The sequence below is a fragment of the Pelophylax lessonae genome (genome assembly GCF_965119305.1).
Source record: "Pelophylax lessonae genome assembly, chromosome: 3".
In the NCBI taxonomy this organism is placed as follows: Eukaryota; Metazoa; Chordata; class Amphibia; order Anura; family Ranidae; genus Pelophylax; species Pelophylax lessonae.
The window spans coordinates 452,576,883-452,601,204 of NC_138770.1; the positions used below are offsets into that span (position 1 = coordinate 452,576,883).

The 24,322-nt window shown below is 41.1% G+C and overlaps 1 protein-coding gene across 1 annotated transcript in view; it reads left to right on the forward strand.

Annotated features, from left to right (window-relative positions):
• HIVEP2 (HIVEP zinc finger 2) overlaps window positions 1–24,322 on the forward strand; it is a 143,387-nt gene that overhangs the window by 41,141 nt on the left and 77,924 nt on the right. Inside the window, exon 2 of the mRNA XM_082252524.1 lies at window positions 203–278. The gene's annotated coding sequence lies outside the window, so the exon portion shown is untranslated. The remainder of the gene's footprint in view (window positions 1–202; window positions 279–24,322) is intronic.

The window sequence follows — 24,322 nt, forward strand, 5'->3', positions numbered from 1 at the left end:
TTAATGCTGAAAACATATGCAGAATTAAATATCAAGAATGTCTTTATATGGCAATTCTAAATCTTTTGCATGTTTTATTTTTTACATTTTGTAGATGAAAAAGTGTTTTCAAGATGTGTATTCTAATTAAGATGCCGTCTAATATGCATTAGTTATATACGCTATATATTGCTTTATACAGTGTTATTTTCTTTGTTTGCAGAGATTATTTCCTCTGAAGATACAATATAATCCATTTTGTTTACTCAAGGGAAAAACTGCCCCATATGTGACAACATGTAAGTACTTTCCTTGACACCAGTAAATAGTGTTTTTTTTTTTTTGTAAATACAAAATGTAAGTAGTAATGTATAGTATTTATTATTTTTATCCTCCATGCACATGCCCGGAGGCATGAAGAAAGTAAAACTGTAAAATCCACATAAAACGTATAACACTTGGATTATTCTCCTGAATTCTACTGTGGCCATACCTCATGATTTCTACAGTTATTTGATTAGAATTACTGCATTTTCTATTTCACTCCCCTGTTTGACCAGTAAACCCATCCTTTACTCCCCATGGAGTTGTCCACACCTATGTTATATAGTAGAGGGAAAGGGCAGGTCAACATAAGGTCAGGAGGTGTTTGTCACCAAGAGCTGAAGCCAAAGTGCACCAGGGTAAGTGGTGGTGTAACAATATGAATAAAGTGGAACTTTAGTGAACGGGATACAGATCCATACATTTCTACATGATCTGATGGGCTGTCCAGCTCCTTTTGCTCCTCTTGTATGTGTATTTGGTGTTATGCAGAACTTGACTCTGTCATCATCCGCTTGCACCTTCCTTATAAATAAATTAAAATCTGACCATGGCTACACAAGATTTGAATTCCCCCTTTTCTTTTGATACATTCATTTGTGATGTCTTGATTTGCTAGCCCCCAACATGACTCTACCTGTCCTCCTGTCCTCACTTGTGCTATAATAATTGTTTAACTGGCAGGCACTAGTATTTGTTTCAGGAAAACTCTTCTTGGGTTCTTTGAGCTTATTAAAAGTTCATGGGTTTTGTATGTCATGCTACACAGATGTGCATGTTTAGTTGTAATATTCTAGCACAAGGTTTCTCATCAAGGGTTCTGTGGAACCCTGGGGTTCCTCCTGAGGTTGCTGGGGGTTCCTTGAGCAATGGGTAATTTCTGCTTCTTCGATAAGTTCCCAATGACACCATTGTTCCTTTTAGCTATCTGTAAGGGGGTAATTCTTCCCAATAATGACAAAAATAAGGAGCATTCTTCCCACTGACTGTCACATTAATTTGTCATGAGTTGTAGATTTTAAATTTTTAGCAGGGGTTCCCCGAGACCAGAAATGTATTTCAATGTTTCCTCTGTGTTGAAAAGGTTGAGAAAGGCTGCTCTAGCAATTACATTGGCTTCTTGTAGTAAAGTGGTTGACATCCTGTCCTACTGATAGCTGTTTTACCGAATGCTTTATTCAATGATGTGTATTCTTTGGTAATGTATATTATTATTTCTCAATAAACTATTACTTGGAGCAAAAAAGTTGAATTTCAGGGACTAAAGCGTAGTACACACTGGCCAAATGTTGGCCGTCATTGGCCAGTTTAATAGAAACCGGCAGACATTCAACCAATGTGTATGGCAGCCGGTTTGTCAGAAACTGGCTGTTCGGCCGGTTTCTGTTGAAGGCTTATGACCAAAAAAAGTCTATCAACTGACTCCCGATCAGCACTCTCAGCCAATGGCTGGGTTGAATGAAAAAGACTGGTAGTGTGTATGAGGCTTACTAGGGAAATCTTCCTAGCAGAGCCACAGATAGCAATCTAGACCAGACAGAGAGGATCTAAACCTACCTACTCTGGCTAAAACAATGGGACTTGAATTATCACTTTTAATAAAACTGATATTAGTCGTATTTGTCTGAAGTAGAAACTGTTTTGCTTTTGGACAACTTAAACAATTATTTGAAAAAGTTTTTAAAATAGTCTGGGATTTTAAGTTAACCTTCTTAGCGGTATTCCCGAGCGTGGCACGGGGTTACATTTCAGAGCCAAAAGCGGTAACCCCAAGCCACACTCGGGGTACCGCCAGAAGCATCGCTGGATCCTGTAAAAGAGGTTACTTACCTTTTCCCCGGGATCCAGCGATGTATGCGAGCGGTATGCGGCGGCGGATCTTCTTCCCGATCGTCTCCGTGCCCCGGCTTCCGTCTCCTGTGACGTGGCGTTCGCAGGGGGGTGGAACTGGCGGCAAATTCAAATGTAAAACACACCAAACACACTGATACCATTCAAAATAAAATAAATTCACATTACATTGCCCCCCAGTGCCCTTTCCTGCAGTTTTACTGTACTTTTTATGTATATATATATATATATATACGTGATATAGATATATATACGTGTATATATATATAGATATATATACATATATATATCTATATATAGATATATATACATATATGTATATATATATATATGTATACATACATACTTTAACTTATTTATAGTTTTTTATTGTATTAAAATTTATGATTTTGTGTTTCAAACTTTATCATACCAAAAATGTTATATAGAAGAACTGAGTAAATAGTTGGTTTGGGCTGCTCATTCTCAAGAATTACATGCAAAATAATGGTACTGCTTTCAGCACCTAAAATCCAAAAGAATCATACCGCCAGGGAGGTTAAGAATGTGGGGTTTATTTACTAAAGCTGGAGAGTGCAACATCAGACTCACTTATGCAGAGAAACCAATCAGCTTCCATGTTTATTTGCCAAAGCTTAATTGAACAAGTTAAAGTTAGAAGCTGACAGTATGGCTCAATTCGCACTGGATTCACACCATAAAGGTGCAGGACCCTTTTTTTGTTTACACTGGAATTGGATGGCATGGGTGTTCAGACCCATGCAACTCAATTCTATCCGATTCCACAGTTTGCACTGCACTCTTCGAAACAATTTGGGGGTGTCGTTAACTTTATATTGACACCCGCAGCGGTCCGCAGAGCGCAGTGTGAACTGCCAGCAATTCTGATGTGGCACAGGAACAGGAATCGCTGTGATTCCCGCACCGCATCAGTGTGAACCCAGCCTCAATTTTGGAGTAAATGGACTTTCCTGAACAAAAACAACATTCACTGTTAGAAATTTGTTCGAGAAACATTTTCCTTCCTGCTTCTTTAAATTGACATGGCACTGCAGCCCAAAGCGAATGCCGATTTTGCCCCACTAACCATTCGTCAAAATCAAATGAACATTCTTAAAACAAAAAATTTCAGACAAAATTTTACTAGTGTATGCCCAGCTTAAAATCTGGTTGACAAGCAGAGATGTGTTAAATAATTAAATATTTGCATCTTTTTACATTAAGGCCCCGTTCACATAGGGGCGATGCTACTTGGAGGTCGCGGTGCGAGCATTGAAGTCTATGGCGGTCGCCTCCTGGTCGCCCCAAAGAAGCTCCGGACCCTTTTTCTAAGTCGGAGTGACTTGTGTCGCTCCTATTAGAACGGGTCCGCAGCTTCCCTATGGGAGGCGACCTGTGAGGCGACCAGGTCGCCTCACAGGTCGCCTAAGTGTGAACGGGGACTAAGTATGCAATGTGTTCACACTGTTTTCCTTTTTAATGAGAAACTGTGTGCATTTATTTGTGTTATATCTATTCATGTCAGACCTTGTCCTTGAAGGAGCTTGCAATCCATAATTCTACCCCAGACATAATAAAAAAGTTACCCTATGGAAATTGCACTGGCTGCGTCTGTCCCAAATTTATGTTCCCATAGTGTATTGGCCTGCTGCTGGCAATTGTCATTTGTACTGCTTATTTTAGTACTACTGATGATCACTGGAGGAATAGCAATGAAGAAACAAGTAGGAAACTCTATTCATAAAGCATTTGTGTTCACATGAGAGATTCTTACATTTCCTCTTTATGTTGTTGGTAAAAAGAAACACATAAAAGTTAATCATATATGTTTTATTAGGCCAGAATCTGGTGTATTGGTGTGACAGATTTCATAAAAAAATTGTGTGCTTTTTTTAAAGTAGAAATATAGACATAGCTTTATTTTTCATTTTAAATAAAGTAAGGCTGGGTTCACACATGTGCGGCTGTGGTTTGCATTGCGGTTTTGTACACCGATTCAGGTGCACATTTTTCCTAGAATTCGCACCTAAACCGGACCCAAAATCGCAGAGGACCCTTTTTAGAAATGGACCGCATCCGTCGCAGACAGGTATGAACTGGCTCCATTCAAAGCCAGTCCAATTCACATCTTATGCAAATCAGATGCAGTTAAAAACGCCATCTGATTTACATTAGTGAACTGAGCCTAAAGGAGAGTTATAACCCCTGTAAGATGTATTTTTGCCTTCTGTTTCCCATTGAGAAGATTTCCATTCATTTTCCTGTCCCATAGCCAAAAGAGGAAGTGAGAGGATATCTATGCAAATTAAGGGAATTCCTTGGGGACCCCAAGATCACCAGAACTAGTGTCCCCATTGAAAGATTTTCCCTCTATTACTTTACTGGGGACATCCCAAAATTTGAAATTTTCTTTTACTTTCAATGATAATGGTAAACAGAACAGCTAGACAAGGTGAATCTCCCTAATGGGGACACAGACAGCAATAAAAACTGACAGGTGTACTAATCCATCACCCCACTAGTGTTGGGCGAACAGTTCGGCCCGAGAGTGAGTTTGGGCCGAACATTTGCCTGTTTCTCTAGTTTTCCCTCAAAGTAACACCATCATCAATCACACCGCCGACCTGGAAAAAATGCTCCGCCTTCAAGGACGGCCCCCGCGGAATGCCTCCTCTGCGCTTTGATAGTTCGTATATAGGTAAGGGTAGGGCCACCTAGCAATGTCACCTGGTGGTCCTGCCCCCCTTTTAACGTCACAGACCGGTGCATGCTGGGCTGGTGACGTCACACCCCCACAAAGCACACTCCACATGTTGAGGGCATGTGGCCTGGTATGGCTCGCTCGCCCCCCCCCCCTTTCCTGACCTGCCAGGCTGCATGCCCGAATAAGGGTATGGTATGGATTCTGGGGTTCCACTTTAAATTCATACCAGATCCTACACCCCACTATCCCATAAAAAACAAATACGTTTTGTCTTTTTTTTTATTATTACATTCACATACACATCTGTCTTTGTGTTTTGCTTTATAACCCCTGATATAAACCCACAAATACCTGGAGATGCTGGCAGTCCAGCATGTAACATGTCAATTTGTTTTATGTGGGAATGATGCTCACCTGCCTACTATACAAAAATGTCACAATATACCTACTGTCTATACAGAAGGGCCTTGAATATGCAGTGCAACTTCCATATACTGCACATGTGTGCCACAAAAAAAAGCTCTCTTTAATGTATAAAATGTTTAAATAATGTGAGTGTTAGTTCACACCAGTACAGCTTAAAAGTCACGTGGCTTTGAAGGCGACATCATTGTGGCATGCATACAACTTGTTTAACAGAAGTCAATGCAAGTCGTGATGAGTTGCCCCATAGTCAGCCATAGACAAAGCTATTCCGGCAGAGCCATTGTGTTCTTCTGGTGGGGGGGGGGGGGGGCAGGGGAAGCCGTCCTTACTGGAGGAACACAGTGATTATTGCTAGCGGCTATAACAGCCACTAGACGTAATCACATGTAAATTCCTGATTTACATGTGATCGATCAATCAACTTGGGTACATTCAGCCTGCACATACATGGTTTGAATATGGGCTGGTTCAGGAGGAAGAGCAGAGCAGATTCGAACCGTCTTTGGCCAGCTTTAGTTTAAAAAGCTAGGTATAAATTGATTTGAGCGGTTGCCATTTCTGTTTAGCTTTCTGGGAAACGATGGCACTCTTTTTCCATTTACATTCACTGGGGTTGATATACTAAAGACAAATAGACTGTGGACTATGCAAGTGCAGTTTCTCCAGAGCTTGGTAAATTAGAGGAAGCTCTGCTGAATTCCCCCATCCAATAGCGTGCAAGCAAAAAATGCTGTTTTTTTTTTCCTTGCGTGTGATTGGCTATTCTTTGCAAAGTGAAGCTTCACCTCATTTAAGCTCTGGAGCAACTGCACAAGTGCACAGTCAATTTGCGTTTAGTAAATTGACCCCGCTGTGTCTGTTTAGACTCCAGTGCAACGCGGAGATGGAGCGTCGTTGGAGTTAATAAAACAAGCTGTTAGCTTGTCTGTCAGGGAATTGACCATGTGCATCTGCATCCTGCCCATAATGCTCTAACTTTATCAGCCCATGGCCGGTCAAAGACGATGCAAATTTCTTTCCTGCAACCCATGAAGAAATTTGCATGATTCCCCCATCAACACAGACAGTGCTGACAGGGGAATCCCTTCTTATGAGCCATTGTCTTCTCCTGGTGGGTGAGGGAAGCCTTTCCCGCCGGGAGAGGACAGTGATTATTGCTGGCGGCTATAGCATCCGCTAGCGATAATTGTAAGAGAATCCAACAGGCTGGTTGTACCCAAACTGATCAATCAATCAACGTGGTACATTCAGCCTGCCCATTAATGGTTCCAGTCTCGGCCGATTCCTGCTGAACTGGCCAAGATTTGAACCATGTGTGGCTGTTCTTAGTCTTTCCCCTCTCCACCAACATAGACGTCTATGCCAATAGGGCATGTTAGAGAGAGAGGCATCCTGGAAAATGTAGTCCCGGAGCTGTTGCTGAGACTAGATAGAGGCTGACATTTAAAACAGGTTCGCTCTTCCTGCTGTTTGACTCATAATACAGCACAGCTGCCGTGGAAATTCACAATTCAGGAGAAAGCAATACAACGAAGGAAAGTGGAAATCATCTGAACAAAATGTATAGTTTAAATTAACCCTTTCACTTCCACCAACTACTGTCATACTTGAGCAGTAGCGCCCACATGTGGACAACGTCTTGGCTGCTATATTTACATTTTCTCAGTTGACTGTTTGCTTTCTTGTGGAAGCGATTCACCTCCATGTGTGTGGTAATGTGCCAACCACCCCCCTTCCTTACACCTCCATCTGACACCCCCCACTCAAGCAAGGTTATGTACATAACTCACCCAAAAGTAGAATTAAGGGTTTGGCTGGAGTTCCACTTTAACTACACTCCTTGTTTTTTCTAACAAATCTACCATTATATTTTATTAAATCTATTGCAGAGTTTACCTTTTGGCCCTTTTTGCCATCCTCACAGTTAGGACATTACTACATGGTCTTTATGCATATAATGCAGTTTGGTTGTAGCAAATATAAATGTGTTGGCACTCGGTCAGTTTTAAATCTTGAATGCAATATCCCAAAAATCGTCATTATGGCTTGGATTCCATTTCAGATTCATAACAAATAAATATTTACACCTTCTCAGCGTCGGAAGGAAGTGGCATGAACTTGAGTTTTAATGAGACCAGCATAGTAATTCTACAGAAAATGAAAACAGGAGGTTCTAACACCTCTTGAGTTTGTCTTTGTGCTGCCAAAGAGCCAAGAATGAAAGAGGCAGTCAGGGAAGCATTTATTTTGTATCTGAGTTCTGTGGTGTGTTCTAGCAGAACACGTAACCTTGCCACCTGGAGACCTCTGCTAGCTAATAAAACTGTCAGGAGAGACACTTGTATAATGCTCTCCATTCTTCTAGTTGAGGGATCACCCAATATGACTAGTACTCATTGTTTTCTTCTGGAATATTACCATAAACTCTTTCTAGACCAGCTGACTTGCAGTATGAATAAGCTAAGTTTTGGAATCTTTAATTTTTGGCGGAAGTTGCGATAAACAAATTCAGAACATTGCAATTTCCTTCTTTAACCACTTTACCACCGGAGGATTTTGCTGTCTTACGTCCAGGCCACTTTTTGCGATTCGGCACTGTGCGACTTTAACTGACAATTGCGCGGTCGTGCGATGCCGTACCCAAACTACATTTACGTCCTTTTTTTCCCACAAACAGAGATTTCTTTTGGTGGTATTTGATCACCTGTGCGATTTTTATTTTTTGCGCTATAAACAAAAAAGTGCGTAAATTTTGAAAAAATAATATTTTTCACATTTTTTTTATATGAAATTCCCCCCCAAAAAAATGTAAAAATCAAAAATTTTTTTAATTTTTGGCCAATTTGTTTTCTGCTACCTATGTTTGGTAAAAAAAATCACAATAAGCGTATTTTGATTGGTTTGCGCAAAAGTTATTGCGTTTACTAACTAAGGGAAAGATTTCTGTCATTTTTGGTGTTTTTTTTTTTTAACGAGTAATGGCGGCGATCTGCGATTTTTTTTGCGGGACTGTGACATTGCGGCGGACAGATTGGACCCTTGACTGACATTTTTGACACTTTTGGGGGTACCAGTGACATTACTACAGTAATCAGTGCTATAAATATGCACTGTTACTGTAAAAATGACACTGGCAAGGAAGGGGTTAATTTTATTGGAGAGGGAGGGTTTAATGTATGCCTGGTGCTTACTAACGTGTGTGGGGGGAGGTGACTGAGTGACACAGGGACAGATCGCATGTTCAGCTATGCCGAATCCTGCAATCTGTCACTGTCTGTCACTTAGGAGATCCGCCTGCTCTGTTTACACAAGCGGGCGGATCTCCACACTCGATTGCCCGACGATCGGGGAAGAGCAGCGGCGATCGCGCCTACGTCGCTGGACGGGAACGAAGCACTGTGCCGCAGTAGAGACACAGTGACTGGTCGTAAAGTGGTTAATCATTTTGATAGTTTCTGATTTTACTCCCATGGAGAAGCATGGCCATTCATATAGGCTTTCATTACTTTAGTCAAGTTTTATATCCCTGTGAAAACAAGCAAAGCCAATTTTGTCTCTCCTTGGAGTTTACGATGTGGCAGCTGCTGACAGGAACAAGCTCTCGCCTACCTTTTGTGGTTTATTTTGACATTCAGAAATTAAACCTTACTGTAATACAGATCATTACAAAAATACTGAGTGGACTGACTTCCCTAATGGTATCCTAATGGTCACCTTAGAACTGTGGCTTGGCATCCAAAGGACAAGAGTATAGAGGACTGCTAAAGAAAAGAGTCTTTTACTGTGCAGCCACAATTCAACACGGTTGAATGTAAAGCTCTGTTAAGCTTGTTTGAAGCATCTCGGTGGAAAAAAAATTTCCTCCCTCCTACCCCTCTAAATGATCCCTTTAGTAAAAAAAAAAAAAAGCCCTTTTTACCTGAAGCCGAGATGACGCGATAACCTCGGCCCAAATCTTCTCATTTTTTTGGATGTCCACATCACCATCTGTGAGAAAAAAAACACTTCCTATTGCATGGCTGCCATGCTGTTTCCTTCTGGGTTTGACAGGCCCGCGACCCCCTGCTACTTTGGGCATAAAACCCCCACTTAGGAACCAGAACTCTGAAGAGCTGATTTGCTGATTTCAAAAGCGACTCTCATAATTTTAAAAACTAAAGAAAGGTGCTTCTTGCAAGGGCAAGAATTAATACATACCCCTTAGCTTGTATCTAGGATTTTTCCTCTCTGAAGAGCTAAGAATTCTGAAGAATCTTCAGCATCCAACACACTTCCATGTATATCAGATGCCTGGTAAGTGCTGTGCTTTCTTTCGCCTACCTCTGCATCAAAACTTTGTCTTGCAGGGGCGAATAAAATCACAGCACAGAAAGGTGGCCCAAGAAGCTGACATTCCCATGAGGTTCTTCAGTTAAGCCTGACTCTCCAGGAGAGCAAAGATCAGTAGCACAGGCAGTGAGATAAGTACTTTTATTGTGAAAGGAGCATTTTTGTTCATTTTTTAAGTCGAAAACTATACATCCTAAACAAGTAAGGTAAGCTGGCGCCGAAACCATGGCTGGTCACTCTCCCCCCTGCCTCCCCGCACTATTCCTTGTCCAGTTAGGCCTTCTGTCATGTTCATTGTCCAGTAAGATCCAAAGGCGAAGAAGGGCGTTTTATAGTGCTGGGGGCCAAAATATGTTGCAATTGATAGTAAACTTATATGGCCAGAATTACATTTTTGATTTTGTATAACGGGCTCCGGATGTGTTTATAAAGGGCATGTAGCCAAACTCTTGACTGCTAGAATGTACAAACATACAATGCAAGACAAAGTACAGGGTTCCCAGACAGAGAGTTTAAAATGATCATCTTGTGTGTTGCTTTAACCACTTAAGCCCCGGAGGATTTGGCTGCTAAAAGACCAGGGGGTATTTTGCGATTCGGCACTGCGTGACTTTAACGGACAATTGCGCGGTCGTGCGACGCTGTACCTAAATGAATTTGACGTCCTTTTTTCCCCACAAACAGAGCTTTCTTTTGGTGGTATTTGATCACCTTTGCAATTTTTTGATCACGCACTATAAACAAAGAAAGAGCGTCAATTTTGCAAAAATAACAATATTTTTCACATTTTTTTATATGAAATTCCCCCAAAAAAAAGTAAAAATCAAAATTTTTTAACATTTTCGGCCAATTTGTTTTATGCTACATATGTTTGGTAAAAAAAAATCGCAAAAAGCGTATTTTGATTGGTTTGTGCAAAAGTTATTGCGTTTACTAACAAACTGAAAGATTTTTTTCATTTTTGTTGTTTTTTTTTTAACGCGTAATGGCGGCGATCTGCGATTTTTTTTGCGGTACTACGACATTGGGGCGGACAGATCGGACCCTTGACTGACATTTTTGACACTTTTGTGGTTACCAGTGACATTTCTACAGTAATCAGTGCTATATATATGCACTGTTACTGTAAAAATACACTGGCAGTGAAGGGGTTAACTTTATTTGAGAGGGAGGGGCTGTGTGTGTCCCTCGGGGCGTGACTCTAACTGTGATTGGCTGTGGCTTGAGCTGTAGTTACACTGATCAACGGTCCTACATAGTAGAACCGTATGATCAGGGTTTCTACACAGGCGAGAATGACAGGCAGCTTGTTTACACAAGCTGCCTGCCTTTCTCCCTCTCCCCCGACGATCACAGAGTGAGCGGCGGACATCGGGTCCGCCGGTCACACGCGCGGAGGGTCCGTGACCGCGCGGGAGCGGGAGTGCGCCGCCGGCGGCGCGCGCTCGCTCCCCAGAGCCTCACAGGCTAGTGACGTAAATATACGTCACTTTGCCTGTGAGGGGCTGACTGCCGCAGTAAATCTACTGACGGCAGTCGGCAAGTGGTTAAATACAATTGCAAACAGTAATAACTTGGCCAACCTCTCTAAGCCATGTATTTCTGCATGTAAAGTGCTAGAGGTGTTTTCTTAATAGTAAATAATACCCTTCAGACAGGATATATGAGGATTAAAACATGCAGTGCAGTCATATTTCTTTAGAGAATTGCAACATGTGTCAGCAGCATCCACAGTGAGGTTTACTTATCTGAAAGTATTTGTAATCATATCATTAGTCATTTTCCAGAGAAGGGAAATATGGGGAGTGCACTGCTGTGCATGCTAGGACAAGCCTATTCACTATTCCATTCAGCTGCACAGCAATTTCTATGAATTACACCAGTATACTGGATCACATGTGTACTGGTCATATATGCATTTGACTTGCTAATTAAAAGACAAAGACATTTTTAGTGGACATATGAGTTATTAATAAAATCAAATCACATTCTGATTATGGATCGGGATGTGATATTTTTTTTTTTCTAAGGAAAACTCCAGTTAGCTTCTCCTGCCTCAGACTCGTCTAAGTCTAGCCATACACTGTACAAATTTCATTTGATTTGTGCTGAATCACAAAATTTACTCTGTGAGTGGCCCTGCTGATTTTTTATGATGATGTTAGAAAGTGAATGTGTTTGCTGTGTCCAAAGAATCCCCAAAGCAAGGCCTAGGCGATCCGAATGGAAGTTAACCCCCTTCAAGGCTTCACAGCCGGTTTCCCTTAGTTAAGATAAAGGTGTCTGGACCTGAAGCCCATTAAAGAATTGGCTCAGGTGAGGACAGCGCTGAATCCCTGGACAGGTAAGTGTCCTTATATTCAAAATATTTGTAGCTACTGACTTTTATTTTTTTTTTTTTGGGGGGGGGGAGACTGGAGCTCCACTTTAATGCCCATGGTGAAAAACTGTGCATGCCCTGCTAAAAGCAAGAATATTTTAACCATGGGAAGTAAAGGATTTGGTTGTGATAATCAAAACTATGGGCAAAACATTTTTTTTTTCATTTTGGATAGAGCAAGGGAGGTTTATAACCCCTGTCATATTTTTTTTCACCATCTGTGTCCCATTGCAGAGATTTCCCTTCACTTTCTGTCCCATAGACAAACAGGAAGTGAGTGGAAATCCCTGCAAATAAGGGAATTCCTTGGGGACCCCCAGGTCACCAGAACTAGTGTCCTCACTGGAAGATTTTTTCCTCTATTACTTTTCTGTGGACAACTCAAAATGTAGGTTTTTCGTTCAGTTTCACTTTCAATGATAATTTTAAACAGAACAAATAAAGAGGGTGAATCTCCCTAATGGGGGCACAGACATTAATAAAAACTGACAGGCCTTCTAATCCTTCTCTGATCTATTCAAAAATAAAAAAAATGTTTTGCTTTTAGTTATACTTAACTTTGTACTACTTATAAGTATGTATCTTGGGCAGGGTAAAGGGTGGGTTAATTTTAATCATTAACAGGGGCTAGCAGTTATGTAAATGTACTGTTATCCTTTAAAACTGAGCAGACTTTAAACATTATGTTTCAACCAAATGTGTGTGCCACCAGGGCAAAGGCTAGCAAGCCGGCTTTTTCCCCAGAGAGCACAGCAGACTTTTAGGAATGACATCAAAACAAATTGGTTTCATGGCCCAAACAAACAAATATAAAGGCAACACCTATGGTGCTAATATTTGTCTTCAATTAACAGTCTAAATAAAAGTTTTATCTGAGTCCAATATAAAAGGTTGTGAATGTTTATTCTGGCCAGCAATTTTGTACAATATTAGCAGTCTATGGCAGTGACTCCTAAATCTTAGATCATAGTGTGGCTGTGCTCTCACTACAGGTGTATTTTTATGATATATACCGTATATATATATATATATATACACACACACACACACACACATATATATATATGTATTTATTTATTTATATCATTATCATGTTAAAGATTATATAGGTTTGTAGTGATTAGCATATATATATATATATATATATATATATATATATATATATATACTGCTCAATAAAATTAACGGAACACTTTGAAAACACATCAGATCTCAATGGAGAAAAATAGCATGCTGGATATCTATACTGATATGGACTGGGTATTGTGTTAGGAACGAAAGGATGCCACATTGGTTGATGGAAATGTAGCACTGCCCCCGCAGGGACTGCTGGATATTGATTCTGCGGGCTCCCCTGGTTACCACGGTTATAATTAGATAAAGTTTCTGGATCCCTCCTTGCTCCTGTTGGCTCTTCACAGAAATAAACAGTCTACTAGTGCTGGTTTCTTTATTTTGTTGTTTATTTTGTAATTGGGATAGGAGAAGGGAATAGTGGGATACTCCAAGTGAACTATTCACATAGATGCGGACTTCTATCTTCAGAACTTCTTTGGTACTTAGGAACAGCCAGGCTGTTAATCCACACTGCCACAAGTGTACATGGGGTTAAGTCTCTTGCTCTCTTTACTCTCTGACAAGACGACTTGGTGAACAATATCTTATTTTAAGGACACTCTCACTAGCATCCTCTTCCCACTGACACCCATCCACTGACTATCCTAGGAGCAGGGGTGGCCCCCCTCAGGTCAGGCCCCTTGACACAAGTTTCTGTACTCATTGTACTGCAGAGAAAGATTCTACAGTGTCTCCCTCTCAGTCAGCTTCCCTGGACCTCTAGGTTCAGCTCCTCACTACTACTTTTCTGGCCCTCAGAACGACCCCCTGAGGCTGCATGGCACCTCTACAGAGGAGGAGGCAGCCGCCCCCTCCCTCCGGGACTCCACTCCCCAACGAAAGACCTTGATCGCATGTGCTCCTGGCTTTTATACAGTATCCCAACATACACAGAGGCGACATTCCCTCTGCCAATCATCAAGACTGTATTAAAAGCCCATGCACCCATTTGTTAAGTTTCCTCCCACTGTTCAACATGCCTCCCTATTGGACCAGTGTGAAACACTCTCTAGACAGAATGAGTTGCACTCTGAGCAGACCTTACTAACAGATCCTGCTCTCTGGTAGGCAGAGAACAATATAGATTTACCTGCAACTCTTCTGATAAGCAGACAGAGCTCAAAGTATACTTTCTCACTAGCACCTACCTAGGAGGGTGCTACAGAAATAAAATTATCCACCTACAGAGGGCTGAATTCAAAGACACCCCGAAAATCAAAGTGAAAAAATGATGCAGCAGGCTAGTCCATTTTGCTGAAATTTCATTGCAGCAAGTCAAAATGGTACTCAGTAGTTTGTATGGCCCCCACGTGCTTTTATGCATGCCTGACAATGTTGGGGCATGCTCCTAATGAGACGACGGACGGTGTCCTGGGGTATTTCCTCCCAGATCTCGACCAGGGCATCACTGAGCTCTTGAACAGACTGAGGTGCAACCTGGTGGCGTGGGCTGGACCCACACATAGTATCTCAGGGGTGTTCTGTTGGATTTAGGTCAGGCGAGTGTAGGGGCCATTCAATGGTATCAATTCCTTCATTCTCCAGGAACTGTCTGGATACTCCGGCCACATGAGGCCGGGCACTGCTGTGCTCCAGGAGGAACCCAGGACCCACTGCCTAGCATAGGGTCTGACAATGGGTCCAAGGATTTCATCCTGATTTCTAATGGCAGTCAGGGTGCTATAGTCTAGCCTATAGAGGTCTGTGAGTCCCTCCATAGATATGCCACCTCACTCCATCACTGACCCACCACCAAATAGGTCAAGCTAAACAAATTTACAGGTAGCATAACATTCTCCCTGGCTTCTCCAGACCCTTTCACTTCTGTCACATGTGTTCAGGGTGAACCTGCTCTCATCTGTGAAAATCACAGGAAGCCAGTGGCAGACCTGCCAATTCTGGTGTTCAATGGCAAATGCCAGTTGAGCTCCACAGTGCCGGGCAATGAGCACAGGGCTCACTAGAGGACGTCGGGTCCTTAGGCTACCCTCATGAAGACTGTTTCTGATTGTTGTTTCTGACAGCGACATTCACACCAGTGGCCTGTTGGAGGTTATTTTGTAGGGCTCTGGCAGTGCTCATCCTGTTCTCCTTGAACATAGGAGCATATACCGGTCCTGCTGATGGTTTAAAGACCTTCTACAGCCCTGTCCGGCTCTCCTAGACTAACTGCCTTTTTCCCAGAATCTCATCCATGCTCTTAAGACTGTGGTTGGGGACACAGCAAACATATTGATGTGCCATCCTGGAGGAGATGGACTGCATGTGCAACCTTTATAGGGTCCAGGTATCGTTTTAAGCTACCAGTAGTGGCAAAACTAGCAAAACTAGTGAAAAACTGTCAGAAAAGATGAGTAGAGAAAAAAATGTCGGTGGCCTTTGGCCTTTTTGTAAAACCATTCCTGTTTTGGGGGTTGTCTCATTGTTGCCCATCTAGTGCACCAGTTATTAATTTCATTAACACCAAAGCAGCTAAAACTGATTAACAACCCCCTTTGCTACTTAACTGACCAGATCAATATTCCAGGAGTTTAATTGACTTGATGCTATACTCTGATTAAAAATTGTTCCTTTAATTTTTTTGAGCAGTGTATATATACTTTTTGGATAATTTACTGTATATATATATATATATATATATATATATACATATATTTTTTTATTTTTTATGTGCAAATCAGGCATTGAGATTGGTCCCAATGTGTTGTACTGGAGGACACAATTTCAGCCAGCTGTCCAAAAACAAAAATGATAAATCAACACACTAAGACTGCTGCATTAACCACCTCAGCCCCTGAAGGTTTCACTCCTTTAATGACCAGGCCATATTTTGCGATTCGGCTCTGCTTTACTTTAACTGACAACTGCGCTGTCGTGCAACGTTGTACCCAAATACAATTGATGTCATTTGTTCCCCCCAAATAGAGCTTTTTTTTGGTGGTAGTTGATCACCTCTGCGATTTTTAGATGTTGTGCTATAAACAAAAAAAGAGCGACAATATTTTTTCCTTTCTGCTATAGAACATTCCCAATATTCCCAAAGTTTAGTTTAGGCCAATTTGTATTCTGCTACATATTTTTGGTAAAAAAAAGAAAAATCCCAAAAAGCGTAAAATAATTGGTTTGCACAAAAGTTATAGCATTTACAAACTATGTGATAGACTTTTGGACTTTTTATTTTTGTTGTTGTTTTTATTAGTAATCGCGTCGATCAGTGATTTTTAGCGGGAATGCGACATTGCGGACACTAAGTGACACTTTTTGGGGACCAGAGACACCAATACAGTAATCAGCGCTAAATAATATGCACTGTTACTGTATAAATAACACTGGCAGGGAAGGGGTTAATACTGGGGGTGATCAAGGGGTTAAGTGTGTGCCTAAATAGTGCTTACTAACTGTGGTGGGGAGGGCTATGTGACAGGCACACAGAGATCTGTGTTACAGTTTAGCTGAGACACACGATCTCACTGTGCCTGTCATGACAGGAGAGCCGCCTGCCTTGTTTACATAGGCAGACGGCTCTCCTGTCAGTTTCTCTAAAGATTGAGGGAGGCCGGTGGCGATCGCGCCCGCTCCTCCCATGGTCTGGCTCCCGCTTTGTCTAATCACAATGGGAGCGAGGCCCCGGCGGCGATCTACGTGATTATGCGCAGCCGTGCCGCCCTGCTGCGGTAAATCGGGGTGGGACGGTCGGCAAGTGGTTAAAGACTGCATGTTATTTATGTACACAGGGTAGCTGGAGCTGGACCAGACACAGATTTTTTGTATACAGGAATTACAGGATAGGTGGAAGATGAGGGGAGGGAATATCTTTTAAAATACACTGAATAAAATTATAAAGCAACACTTTTGTTTTTGCACATTTTAGAGTGGCCTTTTATTGTGGCCAGCCTAAGGCACACCTGTGCAATAATCATGCTGTCTAATCAGCATCTTGATATGCCACACCTGTGAGGTGTATGGATTATCTCGGCAAAGGAGAAGTGCTCACTAACACAGATTTAGACAGATTTGTGAACAATATTTGAGAGTAATAGGCCCTTGTGTACATAGAAAAAGTCTTAGATCTTTGAATTCAGCTCCTGAAAAATGGGGGCAAAAACAAAAGTTGCGTTTATAATTTTGTTGAGTGTAGTTGGATCTAGGCTTTACTACAACTTTAAATCTCTTAGGACTATAAATTTAGTGTTCTAGCTTGTGTACCAGACATTCAGATTTAGATGTGTCAATGCTGGTAATAACCACTGGCTCAAATGGTCCACATTTATAATTATAATTGCAAACATTACATGGTCATTTTGGCACACACTTTAATCATGACACTAATTACACCAGAAATGTGTTGAAGCTGTCCCACGTTATAAATACGGCACTGAGTAGAAAAATGTGGTGTTGAAATGCAGTTCCTCTTTTTTAGATCCTCTCAAAGGTCAAAGAAAAAAACGAAATTCCCCCATGTTACCTAAAATGTAAAAAAGATTAGCCAATTTACAAATCATCAGGTATTCAGCAAATATGGACAAAGTATAAATGGTAGTACAAAATTACATCTCATTAATGCTGAATCTTTATAAACAACAGGCAATCAAGAGACATTTTTAGGCAGGTGCTCTTCTGTGACACATACATTTTTGAGTGTTTTTTATACTATAGCACTGCCAACTGCTAAGGAATCTTTTTTATTGAATTGTTGCTGATTGTGGATAAAGTTGCGGACAGATATTCATTACTCTACTGTTTGATTATGTGAAGTATCCAGTGTTTGGATCCTGAGCACTAAACAAACATGCATGTTCATGTTGGGCGTGTTTCTTTGGAGCGGGGTGGACTTTATTGACAACCCAAGGCAAGGTAAAAACAATAGCCAATAATGCGGGTATCAAGTAAGGCTTAGGGCTCTTTCACACGGGCGTTCAGTTTTTTTTGCCCGATCAGGTCCTTTTTTTTTTTTGAAACGGACACGGATGACACTTGTGTCATCCGATCCGTCTGTCCGTTTTTCATCCCATCCATTTGCGGATGAAAAACGGACATAATGTATCTCTATGTAAATACGGATGTCAGCGGATGACACCACTGACATCCGTTTTTGTGTCCGTTCCGTTTTTTGAACGGAAGAAAAAATAGTTTTCTCTTCCATTCCAAAAAACTGAACTGAACGGAAAGGACGAAAAACGGATGTCAGCGAATGATCATCCGCTGACATCCGTATTTACATAGAGATACATTATGACCGTTTTTCATCTGCAAACGGATGGGATGAAAAACGGACATACGGAACGCCCGTGTGAAAGAGCCCTTACAGATATGCTGATATTTCATGATCCAATCATTAATGCTGAACTTTAGGAATAATCTATTTTTAGAAGTTTCATTAGGCCAGCTTGGTTACCAATATTTTATCTATGTGTCATATGCAGAGGGCTGCAACAGAGTCTCAAAATCACCACAGTAGTCTGTGCCATATCCAGTGGTGCTGGAGTGACTTCCTCTCTTGTACAGTTAAGACAGAGAATCGGTCACTTTGCACCTTTGCCATTCAATTTTTTTTTTTATTTTGTGAACTATTTTCAATGAATACAAGGCCTTGACTGATTGGAGGGGCCAATGACCTCGTGATCTACCCTTGCACAATCAGAGAAAGCCTTGTATTCACTAAAATGACTACAGCATGTTTTCTGAATGGAGGAGGTTCTGGGTGAGCATCTTCCCATGTTCAGTGTATCAGAGGGGTAGTTGCTCTAGTACTGCAGGTACAGGAAAGCACTGACTGTATGAGGCACAGACTACTTTAGTGATTATGAGACTCCCATGCAGTCCTCCAGGTGTGGCATATCAATAACTAAAGGTAACCACACTGGGCCAATGGACATTTTAAAAATAGATCACTCCTGGAGTTCTTCTTTAAATTGGTTGTATACCCCAGTCATGAAATTTAAACTAAGCACATATATATATATATATATCTGTAGTGTTTACTTGTCTCTCGCCAAATCTCTAAGTGTTGTTTCCCTCTGGTGCTTCATTCCTCTATTATCAGCATGAGTCACTTCTGAGAATTTTGCTGACACATGAGATAACATAAGATAAAATTGGTGTCGGGGAGGGAGATAAGCAGGAGCTTGTCTATTTAGAATACAGCTCTGCATGTTCCTTTGTTCCTCTGCCTATGTGGAGAAGGAGTGTGTCCCTTTCCTCCAATCAGCTCTCACGCAGTGTAACTTCCCCCTCTTCTCTGCTGCTGGCAGATGAAGAAAGATTTTTAAGATGATCTGCACTTTGAAAGGGGTGTAGAGCAGAGAAGACTGCAGTTAAACAAATAAAACTTATGTAGGAGGATTCGTTTCACAACCACTTTAAGTGCTAGATTTGGCAAACACTCTCTAATGTCCATAGGTGATTTTATTAGACAGGCAGTCAAGCATCTGCTGTAAGTGGTACAGTGACACTGGAGGGAGTCTCAAAGATATGTGAAAGTACTTTAAGCAACATCCAGGTCCTCTCTTGTCCTGTCTACTGATAGAAGGTGGCCTTAAAGCAAGTATTTCAGAGATCCAATTCACCATCTGCACTATTGCAATGTCCCAGTTCTCCCCAGCTAGCAATCTAAAGACGGTGAAGAATGGTTTGATAAAGCACGCTTAGTCGCGTGAAACGCGTCATCCTTTTGTCCCCTGCATGATGCCTTTTACATCCTGTGCCTTTTTTTACTTTATTAATAAATTCTGGTTGCATCGTATGGGAAGTTCGACCATTCCTCTACTCTTCAAGCAATCTAAAGACCTTTTGAAGTCTTTACTAAATGTAGGTCTCAGTGAAGCATTATAGAATTTTAGCTGTTGCGTAGCCTGAACTATGAAATATACAGTTTCATTTATTTTCCATAATATACAATGTGTGATTTGATGAGGCTGGGGGTTATAGATCATGACCTGGAAAATGAAATCTATGTATGTATATAATGCATGAAAGATTGTTAGTTGTTAGAGAAAAGGCTGCCCTTTTTAAGCTAGATGTTGTTTTTCCCCCTGCGGTACAAGTTAGCTGTGATCCTGGTGAATGTTACTCCTTTGCAAGACTTGAACTTTATTGAATATGGTCCAAGAAAGACAGCTGAGTAATATGCAGGAAGCAATCTTTTCCTAGAAGTATGCAGTTCCAAAGCCTGACAAATTCTCCTACCACAGAAACACCAGATCCGGGCATGCAGTTCTCCTCGAAAAAAAAGAAAAAAGACTTGAGTAACTGTATATAAAACAAGCTTGATGAGCGAAGGAATGAAACCTTCATTATAGCTTCCAGAAACCAAATGTACTGCGTCGGAGAAGCTCCACTACAGTGCTAAGCCCAGTTCAGAGGCAGCTGCTTCCTGACATTTCTGTAAAATATTGTGGAAAAACTAATGAAGGTGGTACAGTAATGGTTTCAAGCTTGGTCTGTGGAAAATATGACAGTGTTTCCATCAGCAATTAAGAATGAACAGGGCTGTTTTTCCCCTCTAGTGGGAGCAGTGTGCAGTTGTTGTACAAAGGAAAGTGGAGAGACAGCAGAGATGAGAGGTTGCTTTAGGTCAGCTGTACAACCATGTAGAAGGCGTAATGTACAGCATGGATGAATGCAGACAATGAGCCCATCTTTCCATTCAGGGGAACAGGATACCAGCACTTTCCGACTTTAACAGAAGAAGCCAGATCTGGCATTTCAGCCAGCAAAATATTACGACAGAGCTACTTAATTTCCTGAAATGTAATACATACAAAATCACATATTGGAGCAGCTGCACAGGATGAAACCACCAACCGTACAAATATACTTGGTTCCTGTGTTCCGTGAGAATTACCTACCCGTGAGAAAAACCTACCCCTCGTCACTTCCGGTACTCCGCACTGTATGTAACGCAGCGGGTACATTAAAACAGCTGTGCTGAAATACGAGTCATCTCCGCTCCTGTCCCGGTCACTTCCCTGCTCTCGGATAGTAAATATAAAAGCGGCGGCGGCTATATGAAAACATAAATCACTGAGCCGAAAGCCGCTTTTATATTTACTTGCCGAGAGCAGGGAAGTGACCGGGACAGGTGCGGGGATGACTCGTATGTCAGCACAGCTGTTTTAGGTAAGTGCCGCGTCGGTAGGTTTTTCTCACGGTACACCGTAATCGGTTTATACTAGTGCGCATGCGCACTAGTAAGCTCCTCTGTTCTGCCATTAGGTATCCGGTGCTCTGAGCATGCGCACTGCTGCGCTGCTCAGATGCTTCTGGCCGGAAGTGACGAGGGGTAGGTAATTCTCACAGGGTAGGTAATTCTCACGGAACACCTGCCTTGTTCTAATAAAAATGCAAAGCCCTTGTTAGAATTATCGCAAGACAATCTTTTTACTTCCACTATTGTCATGTATTTTTTTAGACAATCTTTCAAGTATAGTCATTAAAATGATATTTTGATACATGTAAAAAAAAAAAAAAGATCAGCTTTAAATTACTGGGTTATCTAGGTCTGTTTTCTGTCTACAGTTTGTAATATGTACATGGGGGCTTCCATGTTTACTTTCTACGTACTCTGTCCCAACTTTTTGCCTTACAGTGCTACACAACAGTTTGCTTAACCTCCCTGGCGGTATGATTATGTCAGGAATTACATACCAAAAGCGGTACAATTCTTTTCATGGAAATTTGGCGTTATGTATTATAGGCCTATAATTCTTAGTAATTACTGACTTAAACCTGACCAAAACAAGACTCTAGTAGACATCCCAGATGTGATAAATTTGAAACACAAACGCATGAATTATAATCGAATCAATAATATTATTTTATTATTTAATATATAATATATATAATAAAATTATATTATTGATTAGATTATAATTCATGCATTATATATTATATATAGATATATGTGTGTGTGTGTGTATATATATATATAATATATAACGCATGAATTATAATTGAATCAATAATATAATTTTATATATATATATATATATATATATATATGCATGTATATATATATATATATATATATATATATATATATATGCATCCATATATATATATATATATATGCATATATATATATATATATATAATATAATATAAAGTGTGTTTTGTGCAACGTTTTTTTTTTTGAATTTCCCTCCCTAGTTCCGCTCCCATGCAGCATTGCTGCTGCAGGGAACGGAACTAGGAAGTGATCGTACCGACGGAGGGACGGAGGAGCGGCGGGACTCTTGGCTGGCGGTCGCAGCAATGAGAGATCATCGCTGGATCGCCAGGATAAGGTAAGAGAAGCTCCGCTGCGCTCTCTGCAATCCACCCCGAGCGTGACTCGGGGTTACCGCTCCTGCAATGAAAAATCAACCCCGAGTCACGCTCGGGATTACCGCTAAGGCGGTTAATGTGGTTGTAAAGGCACAAGGTTTTTTAACTTCATGCATTCTATGCAGGAAAGTAAAACTTTAGCGATCCAGAGATGTCCACTAGAGCTTTGCCTCTCCGGGGACTCTCACTCCTGATTGGATTTTGCCAGCCATTGGCTCCGGCTGCTGTCAATCACAGCCAGTAAGCCAATCAGGAGGCAAAGGACCGTGACAGAGCCACGGCACCATATGTGAATGGACACTGAGAGGCGTGGGTCAGAAGTACGCCTGCTTGGGTGCCCCCAGTGCAAGCTGTTTGCTGTGAGGGCACCTGGCAGGAGGAAGGAAGAAGGAGCCAGGAGCGCCGGCGAAGGAACCAAGAAGATGAAGATCCAGGCTGCTCTGTGCAAAACCACTGCAGGTAGGTATAATATGTTTGTTATTTAAAAAATAAAAACAAGGCTTTAGTATCACTTTAAGTCACCTTTCCGTTTAGGTGTGCCTTTCAGTTTTCAAAGTGGATCTGATCGGACGTTTCATGCAGCCCTTTGGACAGGCCATGTGTAAACTGACTTTTGTCCTTCTGGTGGCAGAAGTTGTGAGTTTTTTCAGGGGTACTGTATTTTGAATTTTACTTTTAGCAACAGAGTCATTGTAATACTTCCAGCAAGAGAGAGCATGTTTAAAACAGCACAATGTGCTCTGATAGGCTGTTGTGTGCTTCCTCTATGCTTTGTAGAAATGCTTATTTTATTTTGGCAGGAAGCAGAATAACTGTGGAATAATTAACATTCAATGGTCTAGTTTTACAGTGTCTAGTACTTACTAAAGAAAGAAAAACTAAAAGAGAATTCTTCAGAACCTCCAGAGATAGTGGGTACAAACTGTAGAAGACCCAGAGATGTACCTCCACATTGTAGCAGAAATCTGGGACTGTATTGTGGTAGTCACTCAAAATTAGAAACTGCAGTGAAAAGTATGCCTTCGTAATTTTGATGCTGTATTGCGATGGCAACCAGAGTTCTGTGATTTGCAGTCCTTAAAACCTGTGATGACATCTGATGACAGGTGTACTTTGATCACCTTGTAACTGTTCTTCGGTGCAAATGTATAGTTCTGATTGAATTTTTGGAAGCAAATTTGTGTGGTTTCCTGATAGCACTTAATGCTGGCAACACTTGCCAAAACAATAAAACGGTAAATGCCACTGTATTTGTTAACTAAAAGCAAGCACTAAAATTTCTTGGGTGGAAATCAATAGCAGGATATGTTGAGCTATGACACAACTTAAAAGACAGTAAAGGATAGCTTCTAGATTATTGGCAAATAATATGCTACTGCCTCTACTAGAAATGTTCACATCAGAGACACAATACGAATCGTCCAAAGATCCTTTGAGTAACAAAGGAATCAGATCTGGTAAATTATTGGAAATTGTGTTTCAGTGCAACCTAATGTTGCTTTAATGTACAGGTGTGGTTTTAATGTTAGCACTCTGCATTTTCATCAGGGTGCAAAAACTAAATAATATCATTAGGCACACATGTTCGCAGACATATATCTCCTGATAAGCATTGATTTTCCTTCCTTCATTGCAGGCATTGCACTTAAAAGAAAACCATTCCTACTTCCACTCCCTAGGGAGGCGCACAATGGCCATATGATAATGGATGGAACGTACACTTGATCATGCTCTTGTATGAAACAAAGTTTCTACAATGTAAGATGTACTGTTTACTGAGTCTCAGAATATTATATCACAAGAGCTTTTTCATTTGTACAGTGTAATAACTATGTATGAATACTGAAAGTTGGGTTGCATTTTATTGTCACTTCTAAGAATCTGTGGTA